The following is a 20,692-nucleotide window of genomic DNA, read 5'->3' on the forward strand; positions in this document are numbered from 1 at the left end:
TAGGTGACCATATGTGTGTGGGTTTATCTCTGGGCTTTCTATCCTGTACCATTGATCTATATTTCTGTTTTTGTGCCAGTACCATATTGTCTTGATTACTGTAGCTTTGTAGTATAGTCTGGGGTCAGGGAGTCTGATTCCTCCAGCTCCGTTTTTTCCCCTCAAGACCGTTTTGGCTCTTCGGGGTCTTTTGTGTCTCCATACAAATTTTAAGATTTTTTGTTCTAGTTCTGTAAAAAATGCCATTGGTAATATGATAGGGATTGCATTGAATCTGTAGACTGCTTTGGGTAGTATAGTTATTTTCACAATATTGATTCTTCCAATCCAAGAACATAGTATATCTCTCCATCTGTCTGTATCATCTTTAATTTCTTTCAGCAGTGTCTTATAGTTTTCTGCATACAGGTCTTTTGTCTCTCTAGGTAGGTTTTTTCCTAGGTAGTTCATTCTTTTTGTTGCAGTGGTAAATGGGAGTGTTACCTTAATTTCTCTTTCAGATTTTTAATCACTAGTGTATAGGAATGCAAGAGATTTCTGTGCATTAATTTTGTACCCTGCAACTTTACCAAATTCATTGATTAGCTCTAGTAGTTTTCTGGTGGCATCTTTAGGTTTCTCTATGTATTGTATCATGTCATCTGCAAACAGTGACAGTTTTACTTCTTCTTTTCCAATTTGTATTCCTTTTCTTTCTTTTTCTTCTCTGATTTCTGTGGCTAGGACATCCAAAACTATGTTGAATAATAGTGGTGAGAGTGGACATCCTTGTCTTGTTCCTGATCTTAGAGGAAATGCTTTCAGTTTTTCCCCATTGAGAATGATGTTTGCTGTGGGTTTATCGTATATGGCCTTTATTATGTTGAATTACATTCCCTCTATACCCACTTGTTTGAGAGTTATCATAAACAGATGCTGAATTTTATCAAATGCTTTTTCAGCATCTATTGAGATGAGCATAGGTATATCCTTTGTTTTGTTAATGTGGTATATGACGTTCACTTGTGGATGTTGAATGATCTTGCATCTCTGGAATAAATCCCACTTGATCATGGTGTATGATCCTTTTAATGTACTGTTGAATTCAGTTTGCTAATATTCTGTTGAGGATTTTTGCATCTAGGTTCATCAGGGAGATAGGCCTATAGTTTTTTTTTCTGGTGTCTTTGTCTGGCTTTGGCATCAGGGTATTGCAGGTCTCATAAAATGTGTTTGGAAGCACTCCCTTGTCTTCAATTTTTCAGAAGGGTTTGAGAAGGAAGGATATTAAAGGTTCTTTGAATGTTTGGAGGAATTCACCAGTGAAGTCATCTGGTCCTGGACTTTTGTTTGTTGAGAGGTTTTTGATTACTAATACAATCTCCTTATAGTAATCAGTCTATTCAGGTTACCTATTTCTTCATTTCTTCAGTCTTGGTAGATTGTATGTTTCTAGGAATTTGTCTATTTCTTCTAGGTTGTCAATTTGTTAGTGTATAATTTTTTGTAGTAATCTTGTATGATCCTTTTTATCTCTGTGGTATCAGTGGTAATGTCTCCACTTAAATTTATGATTTTATTTAGAGTCCTCTCTTTCCCCTCCCCCTTGGTAGTCTAGCTCAAGTTTTCCCATTTTGTTTATCTTTTCAAAAATGTAGCTCTTAATTTCTCTTTAATCAGTATTTTATTAACTTCCACTTTGATCTTTGCTTTTTACCTTCCTTCTACTACCTTTGGGCTTCATTTGTTCTTCTATTTTTAGTTCCTTTAGGTGTAAAGCTAGATTGTTTATTTGAAATTGTTCTTGTTTCTTGTTTCTTGAGGTAGGCCTGTATTGCTGTGAACTTCCCACTTAGACCTACTGTTGCTTCATCCCATAGATTCTGGTGTGTTGTATTTCTGTTTTGTCTCTAGGTATTTTTAAATTTCTCTTGTAAGTTGTTCCGTGATCCACTGGTTGTTAAGTAGCATGTTGTTTAATCTCCAACATGCTGTTTTTGTGTTTTTTCCAGTTTTTATCTTGTATTTAATTTCTAGTTTGATACCACTGTGGTCAGAATAGCTGCTTGATGTGATTTCAATCTTCTTGACTGAGACTTGTCTTGTGGCCTAACATTTGATAATTTCTGGAGAATATTCTGTGCGTCCTTGAGGAGAATGTGTATTCTGCTGCTTTTCGATAGAGAGTTCTGTATATATCTATTAAGTCACATGTCATTTAAGGTCAATTTTCTTGTTTCTTTTTATTATTTATTTATTTTTAATTTTATTTTGGGGGGGTCAATGTTTTCTTATTCATTTTGTGTCTGGATGATCTGTACATTGCTGCAACTGGGGTACTGAAGTCCCCTACTATTACTGGATTGCTTTCGATTTCTCCCTATAGGTACATTAACATTTGCTTTATATATTTTGGTGTTCCTATGTTGGGTGCATATATGTTTATAAATGTTATATCTTCTCACTGGATTGACCCTTTTATCATTATGTAGTGCTCTTCTTTGTCTTTTATTACAGTCTTTGTTCTGAAGTCTATTTTTGTCTGCTATGAACACAGCTACACCAGCTTTCTTTTAGTTTCCATTTGCATAGAGTATCTCTCTTCATCCCTTCACATTCATTCTATGTGTGTCCTTACTTCTAAAGTGTCTCTTGTAGGCAGCACATGAATGGGTCTTTCTTTACTATTCACTCAGCCACTTTTTATCTTTTTTAAAATAAATTTACTTATTTTATTTGTTTATTTTTGGCTACATTGGGTCTTCGTTGCTGCGCATGGGCTTTCTCTAGTTGTGGCAAGCGGGGGCTACTCTTCATTGCAGTGTGTGTGATTCTCATTGTGGCGGCTTCTCTTGTTGCAGAGCACAGGGTCTAGGCGCACGGGCTTCAGTAGTTGTGGCTCACAGGCTCTAGAGCGCAGGCTCAGTAGTTGCGGCGCACAGGCTTAGGTGCTCCTTGGCATGTGGGATCCGGTCGAACCCGTGTCCCCTGCATTGGCAGGCGGATTCTTAACACTGCGCCAGGAGGGAAGTCCTCACTTTATGTCTTTTGATTGGCAGATTTACTCCATTTACATCTGAAGTAATTACTGATAGGTATGTACTTACTGCTGTTTTGTTCATTGTTTTCTGGTTGCTTTTGTAGTTCCTCTCTTCTTCCTTTCTTCTTTTGTGGTTTCTGGTTTTCTTTAGTGTTATGTTTAGATTCCTTTTTCATTTTCTTTTGTATGTTTTTTCTTTGTGGTTACTGTGAAGTTCACATATAACGTCCTATGTAGTAGGATAAGTTGACAGCAGTATAAGTTTACAGATTCCAAGGCTTTACATTTTTACCCCCCACCCTCACGTTTTATATTTTTGATAACACCTTTTATATCTTTTTATTTTGTGTTTCCCTTAATTATTGTAATTTTAGTTAATTTTACTTTTTCTTTTAACCTTCATACTTGCTTCATAAGTGACTGACCCACTACCTTTACTATATACTTGCCTTTTCCAATGAGATTTTTTACTTTCATAAGTTTTCTTATTATTAATTAGTGTTTTTTTTCTGTTCAGCTTAGAGAAGTCCGTTAACATTTCTTGTAAGGCTGGTTTAATTGTGATGAACTCTTATCTGTAAAACTTTAGAGTCCTCTCTCCCCCCACCCCCCACCTTGGTAAGCCTAGCTCAAATTTTCCCATTTTATCTTTTCAAAAATGTACCTCTTAATTTCTTTTTAGTCAGTATTTTATTAACTTCCACTTTGATCTTTGTTTTTTACCTTCCTTCTACTACCTTTGGGCTTCATTTGTTCTTCTTTTTTTAGTTCCTTTAGGTGTAAAGCTAGATTGTTTATCTGAAATTGCTCTAAGTTTGCTTATCTGTAAAACTCATTAAACTCTCCATGAGTTCTGAATGATAACCTTGCCTTGGTTGGAAACTTTTTCCTTTCAGTACTTTGAATCTGTCATGCCACTCCCTTCTGCCCTATAAAGTTTCTGATAACCTTATGGGGTTTCTCTTGTACATAGTAAGTTGTTTTTTTTCTTGCTGATTTTAAGATTCACTGTATAACTTTTACCACTTTAACTAAAATGTGTCTTGGTGTGGTTCTCTTTGGGTTCATCTTATTTGGAATTCTCTGGGCTTCCTGGACCTGAATTTGTTTCCCACCCAGATTAGGGACGTTTTCAGCCATTATATCTTCAAATAACTTTTCAGGCTCTTTCTCTCTTCTCGTTGTGGAACCCCTATAATGCAAATGTTATTCTGTTTGATGTTGTCCCAGAGGTTCCTTAAGCTGTCTTTGATTTTTAAAATTCTATTTTCATTTTGCTACACTGTCTGGGTGATTTCCATTGCTTTGTCTTCCAGCTCACTGATTTGTTCTTCTTCATCCAGTCTGCTATTGAACCCCTCAAGTGTATTTTTCAGTTCAGTAATAACTTCTGCTTGGACTTTTTTTTTTTAATTTTTAAAAATTTTTTGACTGCAGCACACAGCATGTGGGATCTCAGTTCCAGGGATCGAACCTGTGCCTCCTGCATTGGAAGCATGAAGTCTTAACCACTGGACCACCCCAGACTGGAAGTCCCTGGACTTTTTTTTTCTATCACTTTGTTGAAGTTCTTTCTGTCCGTTCTTTTCCTGAGTTCAGTGAGCATGCAGTATAGGTAAGGCAGGGCACAGTGCACTAATCCGGCTCAATTTCGGCACAGCTGCTACAGTGTGGGGTGGGCAGGTCTTAAGGCATCTCCCAATCTGGATGTAGCACTGCTGCTGTATGGGATGGGCATGGCACGAGGCACTCACCCAGGTCAGTTGTATGGGGTGGGCATGGCACAAGGCACTCACCCAGGCCAGCTGAGGCACAACTGCTGCACTAGGAGGACCAAGCATGATACACTCACGTGGTCATTTACGGTGAAGCTGCCATTGGGGATGGGCTGGGTGCAGGGTGTTTGCCCAGCCAAACTGCAGTGCGTCTTCTATGCAGGGAGGGTGGGGTATAGTGTACTTGTCCAACTTGGTTGTGGTGAAGCTGCTGCACAGGATGGGTGGGGTTCAGGGCGTTCTCATGGCTAGATTGCAACACAGCTGCTGTGCAGGGTGGGCAGGGCCTTGGGACATTCACCTAGCTGGGGTGCAATGCAGGGTGGGCGGAGCACATCCACAAGTGCTAGCAGGCTAGATGGAGTGCACCAAAAACAGCACCCACTACCTCCATCACCAGCAAGTTAGAATGAAATTGCAAAATGGTGCCTGCCACTGTTGTCCTTGGAGAAAGTCCCAGCAGGTTCCTGACTCTCCAGCAACCACTTTAAGATCAGTAAGTGTGTCTCCCTAGCTTATGGTCTAGGCACTCTTCAAATTTTGGCTCTTGCATTGGCTCTCAGGACAAATTGGTCTCTGCACAAGCCCTTTAAGAGCAGTTCCTCCATTCCCTACAGTTCTATGGTACTCCTAGACTTAATCCCCATTGATTTTCAAAACTAGGCATTTGCGGGGGAGGGGGCTTATCTTTCCAGTGCCAGACTCAAGGGTGAGGGTGCCTGATATGGGGTTCAATCCCTTCACTTCTCAGGGGAAATTTCCATATTTTGGGGATCCCTCCTGATTGCAGGTCACTGCTTCTGGGGTGGAGTCCCACGCGAGACTATGTTTCTGCCTCTCCCACCCATCTCAATGTGTCTCTTTTCTTTTGTGGAGGCACTGTCCATCTAGTTCTCAGGTCCTTTTCAGAGGAAATTTATTCCATATGTAGCTGTAAATTTATTGCCTATAAGAGGAGGTGAGTTCAGGATCTTCCTATGCTGACATCTTGAACCCCTCTCTCGATGCAGGAGTTTATTGCTATGAACTTTCATCTTAGAACTGTTTTTGTTGCATCCCATACGTTTTGGTATGTTGTATTTCCATTTTTATTTTTTTCACAAGGATTTTCTAACTTCTCTTTTGATTTCTTCTTTGACCCACTGATTGTTCAGGAGCATGTTTTAAAATTTCCACATATTTGTGAATTTCCCAGTTTTCTTCTTGTGATTCTTTGTTTCAGACCACTGTGGTCAGAAAAGATACCTGACATGATTTCAATCTTCTTAAATTTATTGACTTGTTTTGTGACCTAAAATATGATATATCCTGGAGAATGTTCCATGTGTGCTTGAGAAGAATGTATATTCTGTTGCTTTTGGATGGAATGTACTGTATTTGTCTGTAAAGTCCATTTGGTCTAAAGTGGCATTTAAGGACCATGTTTCCTTTTTGATTTTCTGTCTCAATGAACTATCCATTTATAAAAGTGGGATATTAAAATCTCTTACTATTATTGCATTGCTTATATATCTAGGTGCTCTTATGTTCAGTCCATAAATATTTACAAATGTGATATTCTTCTGTTGGACTGACCCTTTTATCATTATGTAATTACCTTCTTTGTCTCTTATTACAGTCTTTTTCTTAATGTCTATCTTGTCATATATAAGAAAAGCTACTCCAGCTTTGTCTTGGTTTCCATTTGCATGAACTGTCTTTTTCCATTCCTTTACTTTCAGTCTTGTTTGTGTCCTTACAACTGAAGTGAGTCTCCTGTAGGCAGCATATAGCTGGGTCTTGTCTTTTTAACCATTCAGCCAGTCTATTTTTATTTTGAGGATTTAGTCCATTTACGTTTGAAGTAATTATTGATATGTATGTATTTGTTGTCATTTTGTTAACTGTTTTCTGGCTGTTTTGTAATGCCTTTGTTCCTTTCTACTTCTCTTGCTCTCTTCACTTGTGATTTGATAATTTTCTGCAGTTGTGTGCAATTTTTGCTTTCCCTTTATTTACTATGAATTTTTGCTTTGTAGTTTGAGGCTTATATGAAACAACTTATCTATATCAGTATATTTTAAGTTGAAAATTATTTAAGTTTGAATGCATTCTAAAGGTCTACATTTTTACTCTCCCTCCCACATTTTGTTTTTGATGTCACAATTTACATCTTTTTATCTTGTGTATCTATTAATAAATTATTGTAGTTATAGTTATTTTTCCTACTTTTGTCTTTTAACTTTCATACGAGCTTTATAAGTGACTGACCCACTACCTTAACAACATTATTCTGAATTTTACAATATATTTACCTGTATCAGTGAGACTTATACCTTCAAATATTTAACTGTTACTAATTAGCACCCTTTCATTTTTAAAAAGTCCCTTTAGCATTTCTTGAAAGGCCAGTCTAGTGGTGATAAACTCCTTTAGCTTTTACTTGTCTGCAGGACAATTCTGGAGGACAACTTTGACTCATAGAGTATTACAGAGTATTGTTGGTTAGCAGTCTTTCAGTACTTTGTATATATTGTGTCATTCCCTTCTGGCCTGCAAACTTTCTGATGAAAAATCTGATAATCTTACAGTTCACCTGTATGTAACAAGTTGTTTTTCTATCGTTGCTTTTAAGACTCTCTCCTTGTCTTTAACTTTTGACACATATTATAATGTGTCTTGGTGTGGGTCTCTTTCAGTTCTTCTTATATGGAACTCTCTGGGCTTCTTGAATCTGAATGTGTTTCCTTTCCCAGGTTAGGGAAGTTTTCAGCCATTATTACTTCAAATAAGTTTTTTTGCCCTTTTCTCTCTTCTTCTTCTGGGGTCCCCATAATGCAAATGTTGGTCTGCTTCATGTTGTTCCATAAGCTTCTTAAGTTGTCTTCACTCTTTTTCATTCTTTTTTCTTTCTGATGTGCTGACTGGGTGAGTTCCACTGCCTTGTCTTCAAATTCACTAATCCTTTATTCTGCTTCATCTAGTCTGCTGTTGAACCCCTTTATTGTATTTTCAGTTCAGTAACTGTATTCTTTTTTTTTTGCGGTATGCGGGCCTCTCACTGTTATGGCCTCTGCCGTTGTGGAGCACAGGCTCTGGACGCGCAGGCTTAGCGGCCATGGCTCACGGGCCCAGCCGCTCCACGGCATGTGGGATCTTCCCAGACCGGGGCACGAACCCGTGTCTCCTGCATCGGCAGGCGGACTCTCAACCACCGCGCCACCAGGGAAGCCCCAGTAACTGTATTCTTGAGCTCTGTGACTCTTGTTTGGTACTTTCTTATATTTTCTATCTTTGTTGAAATTCTCTTTATCTACTTTTCTCCTGAGCTCAGTGGACATTGCTATAACCATTATTTTGAACTCTTTATCATGTAAAGCACTTATCTCTGTTTCATTTAAGATCTTTTCTGAGATTTTATCTTGATCCTTCATTTGGAATATATTCCTGTTTATTCATTTTCCTTGACTCTCTACATTTCTATGCATTAGATAAAACAGCCACCTCTCTCAGTCTTGAAGGAGTTATCTTGTGGAGGGGATGAGACTTATCATCCAACCCTGCCCTAGTTCTTTGTTCTCTCAAACCTTTGTTGATTGTCCAAGCAGTCTACTTCATTTTTAGTGGCTTCCAGTAGTTGAGGGTGTGCCAATACCTATCTATCTGAGTCCCAAACGGGAGGCTCTCAGTCAGCACCTAGATTCAGGCTGATTGGAAGCCAGACTCTCACATAGCAGCCTTTAAAGTTTGGAAATATACCTCTTTCAAAGGAATACTAGAGATGGGTATTTCTGTCTGCTCCCTCTGCACTGAGCCTGGAGTGACAGCCAGTTAAGAACTGTTTCTGTGCTACCATCCCATCAAACTCATGAACACAAGCCCTGCTAGCCACCAGAGCCAGGCAATCATGGTAAATCCCTGTGTGGAAGCCACAAAAACTGGGAAACCAGATGTGTCTACAAGCTCCCCACAGGGAGATACCAGCATTCTAGAGTGCAGCAGAGGAAGAGCATGAAGATAGCACCCATCTTCCGAGGTTTCTGGAGAGGATTATAGTCAGACCTTAGATTTGTGTTTAATTAGAAGCCTTCCCCTTAGGCCCCAGCTACAAAGATAAGCTAATAGGCCTCTTTCACAGAAAGACTAGGCTCCTCAGTCTGTTGCATCTCTTCTGTGCCCTAGGGGTGGTAGCTGATTAAGAACTCTTTCTGTTCGTTACAGTCCTGTGGGACTTGAAGCATAAGCCCTTCCAGTGCCAAGCGATCTAGAAATGTCCTCTGGGCTGCAGCCACAAAAATCAATCAGGGTGCCAGATAAGTGTACAAGTTCCTTTCCAGGAGATACCACCAAGCTGGGGTGAGGCAGAGGGAGAGACAAAGATGCTTCCACTGGCCTCTATTTTTAGAGAGTATTTCAGTAGGCACTTAGATGTGTGTTAAATTAGATGCCTGCTCCTCAGGTCAATGCCTTAAGTAAATAAGCCTCTTTCACAGAAAGTCTGTCCACTTTTCAGTCATCCGCTTCTGCCATGGGCCCCGGGTGGGTGAGTCCATACTTGCAAGCCCTTTAAAAACTGTTTCTCAGCTTGCATTGTGGGTCTCATGGACACAAGCCCCATTGGCTTTCGAAGCTAGTTGTTTTGGGGGCTTATCTTTCAGGTGCAGGTCTTAAAAGTTGGGCTGTCAGATGTGTGGTTCAAATCTTTCTCTCCTCAAGGAAAAGCTCAAGGTTTTGAGTTCCCTCCCAATTGTGAGTCACCATGCTGGGGGTGGGGTTTATAGCAAGATTGTGTCTCAGCCTCTACTACCCACTTTCATATGGATATTTTCTCTTTCACTCAATGTGTAGGAGTTGCTTACGTAGTTTTGGGGTTTTTTTCAGAGGAAATTGTTTCATACTTTTAGCTGAAGATTTGGTGTGTCTGCGGGAGGAGATGAGTTCACAATCCTCCTACATTGCCATTTTGAACCTCCCACTAGACATATTTTTTAAAATATCCACCATGTCTCATTATCCCAATTAGAACAAGTAGACTCTAAAATTCATTTGGAGGTCCATGCAGTGGAAGGAGCTCCCAGGAATGGCTGCTGCCAGAGTCTGTGTCCCCAGGGTGAGCTGCAGCCATCTCCTGCCTCTCTGGGAGACCCTCCAAGACCAGCAGGTACAAGGAAATTTTTAAAAAAGATTTACAGCAATTTGTAAATTATACCTAGGTAAGCAGAATTGAATCATTTATCTTTTTCTCCCTACCTGATCCATCCAGAATTCAGAAACTCTCAGGAACAAAATCTCTACTCCCAGAGGAAGATATCAAGTAAGATGTCAGCCTCCACACACATCCACAATTCTCAAAGGTTTAGTGGAATTTCCTGGATTAGGAAAAGAAAGGGACTCCTTTTGCCCAAGTCAAGGAAACTTCTGTGGTGACAACTGAGGTGCCAGCTAGTTTTGCTATGCTCAAAGCTGAACTCCTCTCTCTGCCTATTTCTGAAAAAGGCCTGAGTCTGAGCTACGACAGATTCTCTGGATTTCCTGGCACATGGACTGACCTGCATCCTCCCATCCTGCCACATCCCTTGTACAAAGACCTCAACCTTAAGAGTTCTTTTACCTTATCCAGAAAATAAACAAACAATATCCCCTTCCCCTCATACCAAATAAACAAACAGAAAAATTAAAATAATAAAATAAAACTCATATGGAAATGCAAAGGATTCAGAATAGCCAGAAGAAATTTGAAAAAGAAGTACAAAGTTGAAGGACTGCATTACATGATTTCAAGACATATTATAGAATTATATTAAGACTAAGATATTTGCAAAAATATAGATGAAAAAAGTACAGAAAAAGAGTAGCACATATAAGAGCAACTGATTTTTGAGAAATATGTAAAGGCAATTTAGTGGAGAAAAGATAGTTCTTTCAACAAATATTGTGAAGCAACTGAAAATCTTTTTTTTTTTTTAAGAACTCTGACTCCAAACCTCACACAATGCATTATAATTAACTCAAAATGGATTATAAACCTAAAACTGAAAACCTCCATTAGGAAGCATAGGAGAGAATCTTCTTACCATGGGTTAGACAATGACTTTTTACATACAATCCAAACACATGTTCAATAAAACGAAAAAAACAATATATTGGACTTTATTTTATCAACATTACAATTTTCTGCCATAGGAAAAACTATTAAGAGAATGAAAAAGCAAGCCACAGGCTAGAAAACTGTATTGACGAATCTCATACCTAATTAAGGACTTGAATCTAGAATTTAAGAAATCTGAAAAATCAGTAATATATCAGAAGAAGATTTTAATAGGCAAAAGATCTGAACAGACACTTAACCAAAGAAAATAGAGGGATGGTAGTAAGCGCATGTAAAAATTCTAAACACTGGCCATTAGGGAAATACAAAATAAAGTCACAGAGAAATACCACTACACACCTAAGGAAAATGGCTACAATTAAAAACACTGACCACACCAAGTGCTGGTAAGAATATAGAGCAAATAAAACTCTCATACCCTGCACATGGGAATGTAAAATGGTATAACCACCTTGGAACACAGTTTGTCAGTTCATAAAAAGATACACATCCACTTACTCTTTGACTCAGTGTATTTATCATGTTCTTTATTTTCTGTATTTTTTGATGTTTTGACATCTTAAAAAGCTTGCTGGAGAGACCACCCCTCCCAGGACTATCCCATTCTTTTTTTTTTTTTTTTTTTTTTTTTGTGGTACGCAGGGCCTCTCACTGTTGTGGCCTCTCCCTTTGCGGAGCACAGGCTCCGGACGCGCAGGCTCAGCGGCCATCCGCTCTGCGGCATGTGAGATCTTCCCGGACCGGTGCACGAACCTGTGTCTCCTGCATCGGCAGGCGGACTCCCAACCACTGCGCCACCAGGGAAGCCCCTATCCCATTCTTGAGACAGCAAAGGGTTTAGCCAGAAGTACGTCTCTAATATACAAACTAACCAATCCAAATCTATAGCCCCAATCACCAACTAAGTCACACACAAAGCCAATATTTCCCCTGCCCTAAATCAACACAAGGCCAGGTACCAGACAATCTGAGACCAGTTCTCTAGTCCAAAACCTGCTGTCATTATTCAAACTAGCCAATCCTAAGCTGTTTACTCTGCCTTGCTTCTCCCACGAAAACCCCAATAAAGGCTGTGGCCTCTGCCTTCCCCTCACTCTTTTCTGCCTCCTGACCAACAGTGGTGATCTCCATGTAGCCCTATATGTCCTTTCCCTTGGGAAATGTAATAAAATCTTCTTTCAATGGTATTAACATCTCTGTGTTAGCACTCAGTCACTGCATAAATTAAAATGCTGTGGTCACAAATGAGACATTCAAGCCTTTTACTCCTAAGTATTGGAACATGAACAAAAAAAAAAGAACAAAGAGCATCACTCATCATCCAGTTACACAGGGGTTAAGCCACAATCCACTGCAGTCACCACCAACAGTGTACCTTGAGGGGAATTCAGGATGAAAAAACAGGATGAGTCACTCTGTGCTTTGAATAAATGGGGCCCTAGATAATTAGATGCATATCTCAGGAAGAACTTTAGTGACCTCAGATTCTGGCATCTTCTCATACATAGAAAAGCACTAAAATCATTAACTTGAGATATCTGTTCTTTGTGATTAGCAGTAATCTTTTACCAAGATGTATGCTTGACTACACGTATTTCCTAGCCAAAAAATTCATATATATACTGGCTCCTCCCCTACGTTTTTGGAGCAGTTCCTCAGAGCTGTCTCCTGAGCTACAGTCCTCAGTAAGACCCTGAATAAAACTTGAACTCACAACTCTTGTGTTTTTCTTTAAGTTGACAAACCCGAGAAAGCCTAGTACATGAATGTCCATAGCAGCTTTATTTGCAGTAACTCCAAACTAGTATCAATCCAAACGTCCATTAAAAGATGAACAGAAAAACAAATTGTGATATATCCATACAAGTAAATACTACTCTCTAATGAAGCAAATAAAGTACCCATACATGCAACATGGAGAAATCTGAAAATAATTATGATATGTGGGGAAAAAAAGGCAAAAAAGAGTAAACATATTCCATTTATACAAAATTCTAGAATTGTAAGTTTTTAGTGAAAGACATGAGAATGGGGAGCTAGAGAGGGAGGACAGGAGGGATTATAAAGGAGAATAAGGTAACTTGGAGGGTGATGAATTTGTTAAATATCATTAAATCATATATGTATATGCCCATACATATGACAAAACATCACATTTTACACTTTAAATGTACACAGTTTACTGCCCATCAATTATATCTCAATCGAGCTTTCAAAAAATCTGGATCTCCTGCTTCTCTTGAAGAACTGGAATATTTGACAAACATATTGACTTGACCAAAACTATTCTCAGCCCTCTTGTGGGACACCCCTACTTCAATGGAAGGAAAGAATAGCAAGCAATAAAGATTGTGAGTCACAAAAGTCACATTCTTGGACTACAATATCTCTCTTCTCTCAGTCTCCATTTTCTTGCCTGTCTAACAGTGGCTTTGAGGTAAACAGCCCAAGTAGCCCCAGGAATCCAGAAAGCTTTAAGATTATTTGCTCTGCCAGTGACCTTGTCCATAGAAGAAATGTAAATCTAGAAGTCCTGAGAATATCTATACATGCTCATCCCTCACAGCTTTAGTGAGCAGAATATTTCTGGAAGCACTTCAGATGGGGTACATCCTCTTTAGCTCGCTCCCCCCAACTCTAATCACACCCAGTGTGTGAATGTAATTATGCCTCCAATGACCTTAGACCACTCATGATTTCCTCCAGGGAAGGGGGAAGTGCAGAGGTCTGCCTTCCCTGGGCACACTGAGTAACCTGATGCACATTAGCCAGCAGGCAGAGGCGAGATAGCTTCTGCCACAGGTACTGGCAGTGATTTAATTCAGGCAAGGGCCTTCAGCAGGCCAAATTGCAATACAGGTCCTGAGAGCTTCCCACATAACCAGCACTCATAGGAAATCTCCCCACTGTGGATGTTCAGATGTGTGAGATACAACTTTTGGTTGATGGGTACTTTATAAAGACTACTCTCAGAACTTCTCCCTGGTGTCATTCTGTTGACCAAGCAAACACCCTGCACTGCAGAGGCCTTTCTCCAGTTTGAACTTTCTGGTAACAAATGAGGAAAGGCCATTAGCTTAAGGCTTTTCTACAATGTGACTTCTCTGATGTTTCATGAGGCTGGACTTGTGGCTAAAGAATGTCCCACATTCAGTGCACTTACAAGGCCTTTCTCCAGTGTGGATTCTTTGGTGCCAAACAAGTGTGATTTTGTGGCTAAAGAATTTTCCACATTCACTACAATAAGGTCTTGCCCCAGTGTGAATTCTCTGATGTTCAGTAAGGCCAGAGCTTCGCCTAAAGCATTTCCCACATTCACTGCATGCATAAGGTCTTTCTCTAGTGTGGATTTTCTGGTGCTGGACAAGTCTGTATTCCTGGCTAAAGGCTTTACCACATTCACTACACTCATGAGATCTTTCTCCAGTGTGAATTCTCTGATGTTGAACAAGTCTGTGTGTATAGCTGAAGGCTTTCCCACATTTGCTGCATTCATAAGGCCTTGCTCCACTGTGAACTCTCTGGTGTACAATAAGGCTGGAGTTACGGCTAAACAGTTTCCCATATTTGCTGCACTCATAAGGCCTTTCTCCAGTGTAGACTCTCTGGTGTTGAACAAGTGTGTGTTTGCTGCTATAGGCTTTCCCACATTTGCTGCATTCATAAGGCCTTTCTCCAGTGTGAACTTTTTTGTGCCAAACAAGGTGGGAACTTCTGCTGTAGGCTTTCCCACATTCACTGCGCCCATAAGGCCTTACACCCATGTGAACTCTCTGTTGTACCGTAAGTCTAGAGTTGTGCCTAACGAATTTTCCACATTCAATGCACTGATAAGGTCTTTCTCCAGTGTTAACTCTTTGGTGTTCAACAAGCTTATTTTTGTGGCTAAAGGCTTTCCCACATTCACCTATAATGCCCTTCTCCATTGTAAAAAGTCTCCCTGCATTCAGTGCTTCTAGGTGAATTCCCCTTGCTGTGAGTGGTCTGGTGCTGGAGAAGGCCCAAGCTGGGCAGGAGGTCCTTCCTACCATCCCCACACATAAAGGGATTCTCTGACATGTGGACTCTGCAATTCTTAACAAAAGCCAGTCCTCAACCTTTCTGAGGTGTTTCTCTCCACTGTGCTGCTTCTGTTGCTGATGAATGCTTACACTGAACCAGAGTTGTTTCACACATGCTGCACACATGTGCAGTTTCTGCCTGGGGTATATTCCCTGCTGATCAGACAGGTACAAAATGTCTTTCAAGACTGGGCCACACATCCCACAAGGGTAGGCCTTCTGGGTGATTGGACCTGCAGGAGTCCTGAGTTGTAACACGCCTTGAGAAAGTGCCTCCTCATCCTTCATTCAAAACCAACAATCTGAAAGCATGCAGCCTCTGGTGGGAGGGGGCAGCCCTATCACAAATGTACTTCTTACAAACCCAGGAATTAGTACATAGGACTGCTGGGAGGACAAAGGGGCTGAAGTGAGGTAAGAAAGGGTCTGCTGTGCAGTTCTGAGCCTGGCAAGATCATACAATGGGGAGGTCTACTATGGGCAAGAAAACAGGTGGGATGCAGTACAGGAAGGAGAGGCTGGGTCTCCCAACTCACTTCTCTGCAAATGGCTTTCAGCAGGGGCTTGTCTGCTAGTGACACGAGCACTGAAGAAAAGGGGAAATCAACTGCAACCAAGTAGCTGGTGTTCATGTACTGCTTAGAATATGTCTACATCTCACCAATACATTATGTGTAGCTGAGTGTTGGAGAGCCCTTCTGAGGGAGCCGTGGAGAGGAACAGGGGAGACCTGAAGGCCAGACAGGCATGAATTAGCCCTGGCCAGAAGTCAGAATAGAAATGATAAAGGGGCAAATTGTCAAGAGTGGAGATTAAAAGATAGAAGTAAATTATGGCCCCTGACCTTGGCATGAAAACAACAATGGGCACTAGAGAGGTTCCTGGTGTGATGTGAACCCAGCCCTGACATGAAGCCAACACTCAGGTCCCACCTCCCAAGGCCAGTCCCCCTCCAGGGCCCTCTTGCTATGGCTGGAGTCACGCCTGCCCTGTCAGGCACCCACATCTCTCCCTGCAACTCCAGTTGGGCAACTACATGGAACCTGGAAGACACAAGTCCTAAGTGAAAGACAAGGCAGGTGAGTAGACAGCACTGGTGCAGAGCAACCCACCCCATGACCACAGGAAAAAAAAACTAATGTTACAAAAAGAACCTTGGAGGAGTATCTTATAGGAATAGCCCAGTGGTCCCCACAAGTAGTGACCATGTTGGTGCCTGCAATTCCTGGCACAGTCAGGCATAAGGAAATGCCAGTGGAGGGAAGGGGGCAGAACTGGGGCAGAGAGTTGCAATATATCTGGACAGTCACTCTGCCAGGGTGACCAAGTCTTTGGGATCCACTGGTTTCATTGCAGACTTCCTACTCCCATATCCTTCCCTGAAAGGCTTCAGGGATGCTGAAGGGTTGCTTGGGAGAGGATGGGAAAGTACACTCAGCCAAGCCTGGCACCCACAGCACCTATGAAAGAAAACACAGGAAGGGAGCAATGTCCACAGTCTGGCTGTGTGAAGGAAAGAGTGGCCCCTGGAGAAACAAGGAAGGAAAGAACCCAGTCAAAGACACTTGGTTGACTGTGAAGGACTTACCCAGTGAGGCTACAAGTGCAAAATTCTCCAACATCACATCATGGTACATGAGTCTCTGAGTCCCATCAGGAAGCTCCCACTCCTCCTGAGACAAGTCCACAGCCACATCCTCAAAGGTTACAGTGCCCTACCATGATGGGTAAGGCAACGTCCCTGAGCAGCCTCTCTCACCAGGACCCTCAGTTAGTCCCCCAAACATCCACTCCCTTCCCCAACTCCTCTCCAGCTCCAAAACTCAGGATATACAAGGCCCAGATGCCACTGGTGCCAGCATTCTCCTCTTTCCTATTGATCAATGTGCCATCCCACATCCACGATAGGCATGTGGGCAAATAAATGCCATCCAAGCACTGGGTATGGCATGAAAGTCTCCATCTCCACTCTTGCCAGCAAGTTCTGCAAGGGTTCCCAGATCATGCCTCCCACACACACCAAACACGGGCTCAGTTTTCTTCCTTTAAGCTGCTGGGAGCAAGTCCCTGGGACCTTCAGTTCTCGCTCTCCCCACTGAGCACATCACTCCATTGACAACACCTCCCCCCCGTTTCCAACCCCCCACCACCACTGCTACCTCCTCCACCTCAGCCCACACCAAAGGCATCTCCCTGGCCTCCCCACATGCCACTCTGCACAAGGCATCTGGAGAGTGCTTGCCAAACGCAGTTACGATCCATCCTGCCCCAGAGCCCTGATGGCCCACACTGGCAGGGGAAGCCCCTAGCCCTGCTTTAAAGGCCTCTCCACCATTCCCTTTCCTTGCTTCAGCTTCAGCCACCTAGAACCACATGCAGGTGCCACATAATTTAAGTTCTCTTTACTGCTGTGTTAAACATGCTGTCCCTTCACCAGTCTCAGCCTTCCTCTTTCCATTCAAGCCTCATCAAAACCCAGAACCTCCATTCCCCCAGCCCAGGCCTAGCTACTCTCCCAGCTGACCCATTTGCCCCTGAGCTTATCTGCCAGCCTGAGTGAAACCCTGCAGGCCTCACCAAAGGTCACCACAAAACTCTAGCGTGCTTTTAGAGGGGGGAGTAGGCCTTGGCCTCACTGCCATCTCACCTCCATTACTGCTATGCTCCCACATCCACCTCATGTGCACTCCCCCTTGGAAGCCTTGGTACCCTACCAGACCCACCTCTCCCCCACACCTACCTCCTCCCGCAAGGCCGCTACTCTCCCTCTTCTGCCTTTGTGATGTGCACCAGCCCCATTCAGGTGCTCAAGAGAGAGGCCCAGTCCTCCAATCTGGCCCTCCCTTCCTTGTCCCCTAACAACACTGTCACCATGATCTGAAGACTCCCCCTCCTAAATGACTCACAGCTCCACCCCAATTCACACACAGGCCACCAGCTTGTGGTGTCTCCAACCTGAATCCTTCCCCTGAAATCCAGACCTGTGTCCAGCTTTCCACTCACTGCCTCCACTTGGAGGGGGTCTCTGCACCTCAGACTCAACATGGCCAAAATCTAACTCCTAATATTCCCTCTTGAAAATTACGCCTACAAGTGATTTCCCCATTCCAGTTAATGGCATCTCCTTCCTTCCAGCTGCAAAGGCCAAAACTTAGACAACTCCCCTCTCTAGTCAGAAAGTTTTGTTGGACCTACTTTAAAAACAAATCCACAAACCCCCATCCACAGCCACTACCCTGATCCAGCCACCAACCTGGTCCAGCTGTCACCACACTCATCTAGAGTACTGCAGAAGCCTCCCTCACTCCTACTGTCTGCTCTCCACTCTGCAACCAGAGAAAGTCTGTTTAGACCTGATTCAGACCCTCTTCTACTCCAAAACTTCCATGGCTCCCAGTGTCCCCAGAATAGAGGCACAGTTCCTCAGCCTGCCATTTCAGGCCTGACTCCTGCACCCCGGCTCTCTGATCCCGTAAGACGTAATGGAGAACTACAGTTGCCACTCAGTCTCACCTCTAAGCATTTGCACATGGTGATTCCCGTACATTTAATACCTTCTACAGGACAGACTATTAGTGGCCAGAAACCAGGGACCCCTCCATATAACCCTGGCCTGGATTCAGGGTCTTGAGTCTGAGGAGAGGCCTCAGAACCAATGACAACAGTAGAGTGGCAGGCAGGGGGTCTCAGGACCCATCCTGGAGACCATGAATGGGAGATGGGGAGAGTGAGGGCCTGAGACAATCTTTACTCACCTATGCATTGCTCATAAGTGCTTCTGAAGCCATGGAAACCTGTAGGAAGAGTGAGACTTATGAGTGAAGGGCATCCATGGTGGGGTCTCAAGGGCTGATCCAACCTCCTACGCCTACCCTGAAGCAAGATGACCTGACTTTAACTTCTGGGCTTCAGTCCTTGGTGCTGCCTCTTACTAGCTGTGTAACCTTAAACTAGGACTCAATCTTCCTGTGCCTCAGTGTTTTTATCTCTAAAATGGGCATAAAAATGGTACCAACCTCATAGGGCTAATGTTGATACCACATGCCTTAGTGTATGTCAAGTGTTAAATATGAGCTATAACTACCATCCACAGAATTAAGGCTTTTGTCAATGTTTTCAGTGCAAATGATTTAATGGATTTTGAAATTTTAGATGTGTGTTATATTTACCTTTTGAGTATTTGAGAAAATGTAATATTTAAGACTTTTTAGTGTCTTAATATACTGCTTTATGGTATATTAAGGTGTGAACCAAATATTAAGTGCTTGCATAAACTTGTTAAATTCATACATTTCAGTGTTGAATTGAAATGCCTACCTATACGTACACATTTAGAATACTGATCTCTCAGTGTTGAAATGAGTGGTTGTTTCATAAACTCCTAGTTAAAAATGGGGAAAGAGGGCTGAGTGGATGCTAGTTCTTCTATCCTTTAAAATCTTCTCATAGGGACTTCCCTGGTGGCCCAGTGGTTAAGACTCCACACTCCCAATGCAGGGGACCTGGGTTCAATCCCTGGTCGGGGAGCTAGATCCTGCAAACATGCCGCAACTAAGAGTTCTCATGCCACAACTAAGAGCCCACATGCTACAACAAAGATCCCGCGTGCCGTAACTAAGACCCAAAGCAGCCAAAATAAATAAATTAAAAAAAAAAAAAAAACTTCTCATAATTGGATCACTTCTCCCCACTCTACAGCCACCTCTCCGGTCCAGCCTCCATGGTAATTCTGTTCTGTTTGCAGTAGCCTCCACAAGGTCACCCATATCCGCTATCCTCAACTGCCCACCCCTACCCTCTACCCCGCACGCAGTTTGACCTCTCAGCATTCTTTAGGAAACTTTTAGAATTCTAGCTCAAATCTAGTCTATCTGCTCACAACTCTCCGTGGCTACCAGCGTCTTCAGAATTCAGGCCCAGCTGCTCGGGCAACTACCATTCCACATAGGGCTCATCCGCTCACAATGTTTCCATAAGGAGACTCGCCCCAGGTTTCCCGAATGCTCCTCAATCGCACCTCCATGGCTCTGCACATGTCGGTCCCTCTGCATGTAACAGTCCTCTACTCATTACACTGGGTGTCAGAAATGGGGACTCCACCCAGGAACGCTCCACTGTCTTAAATGGGACAACCTGAAGTGACCTGAGCAGGCGCCCCTCATTCGAAGCTTTAGGATTCGGAGGTGGGGGTCTGGGCAGGTGAAGCCCTGCGGCACAGAGAATCAACCTCTGCTGGGTCTCTCAGCACAGCCGCCAGAGAGCCTGTGGCGGAGCGAAGCTGGGAGAGTCGGGCGACCAAGCCCGGGCGCCGCGGGCTCAGCCAAACAAACACCTACCCCAGCCCCCGGGCGGAGTCACCCCAGGCGGCGCCCTCTTCGAGCCACAGACCCGCCTCTATGAGCTGCAGACAACGTCTTCTCTCGCCCCTTCCCGCTCACTTTACCTCGAGCCGGACCAAGAGCTGCAGAACCGTATCAAGCAGGCCGACCCACTGTCACCAAAATGACCGCCGCCGGGAGAACGCCGTTAGACCCTCCTTGACAGGTTTCGCAAAGTATGAGAGCGTCCTTCTCCTCGGCCTTCATTGGCCCAGCGCCGCAGACGCGCAGCGCAGAGACATCTGGGTAATGTAGTTTTCACCCAGACGTGGACGCTGGCTAGGGGCGCCCTCTCTAGACCTCTCGGCAAAGGCCAAGATGCCCAGCAAGAGGCTCTCGGAAGTGGTGCCCCGAAGTTCCCATAAAGAGAT

General features: G+C 42.9%; 1 long non-coding RNA gene across 1 annotated transcript in view; it reads right to left on the bottom strand.

Annotated features, from left to right (window-relative positions):
• The window catches only part of LOC114484135 (uncharacterized), a 57,278-nt gene extending 36,799 nt beyond the window's left edge, over positions 1-20,479 (bottom strand). Inside the window, exons 1-2 of the long non-coding RNA XR_003676646.2 lie at positions 20,387-20,479; positions 18,699-18,737 (exon numbers count right to left, since the gene is read on the bottom strand). This is a non-coding gene — a long non-coding RNA (uncharacterized lncRNA). The remainder of the gene's footprint in view (positions 1-18,698; positions 18,738-20,386) is intronic.
• Between the last annotated feature and the right edge of the window lie 213 nt (positions 20,480-20,692).

This window comes from Physeter macrocephalus, chromosome 17 (assembly GCF_002837175.3).
Source record: "Physeter macrocephalus isolate SW-GA chromosome 17, ASM283717v5, whole genome shotgun sequence".
In the NCBI taxonomy this organism is placed as follows: domain Eukaryota; kingdom Metazoa; phylum Chordata; class Mammalia; order Artiodactyla; family Physeteridae; genus Physeter; species Physeter macrocephalus.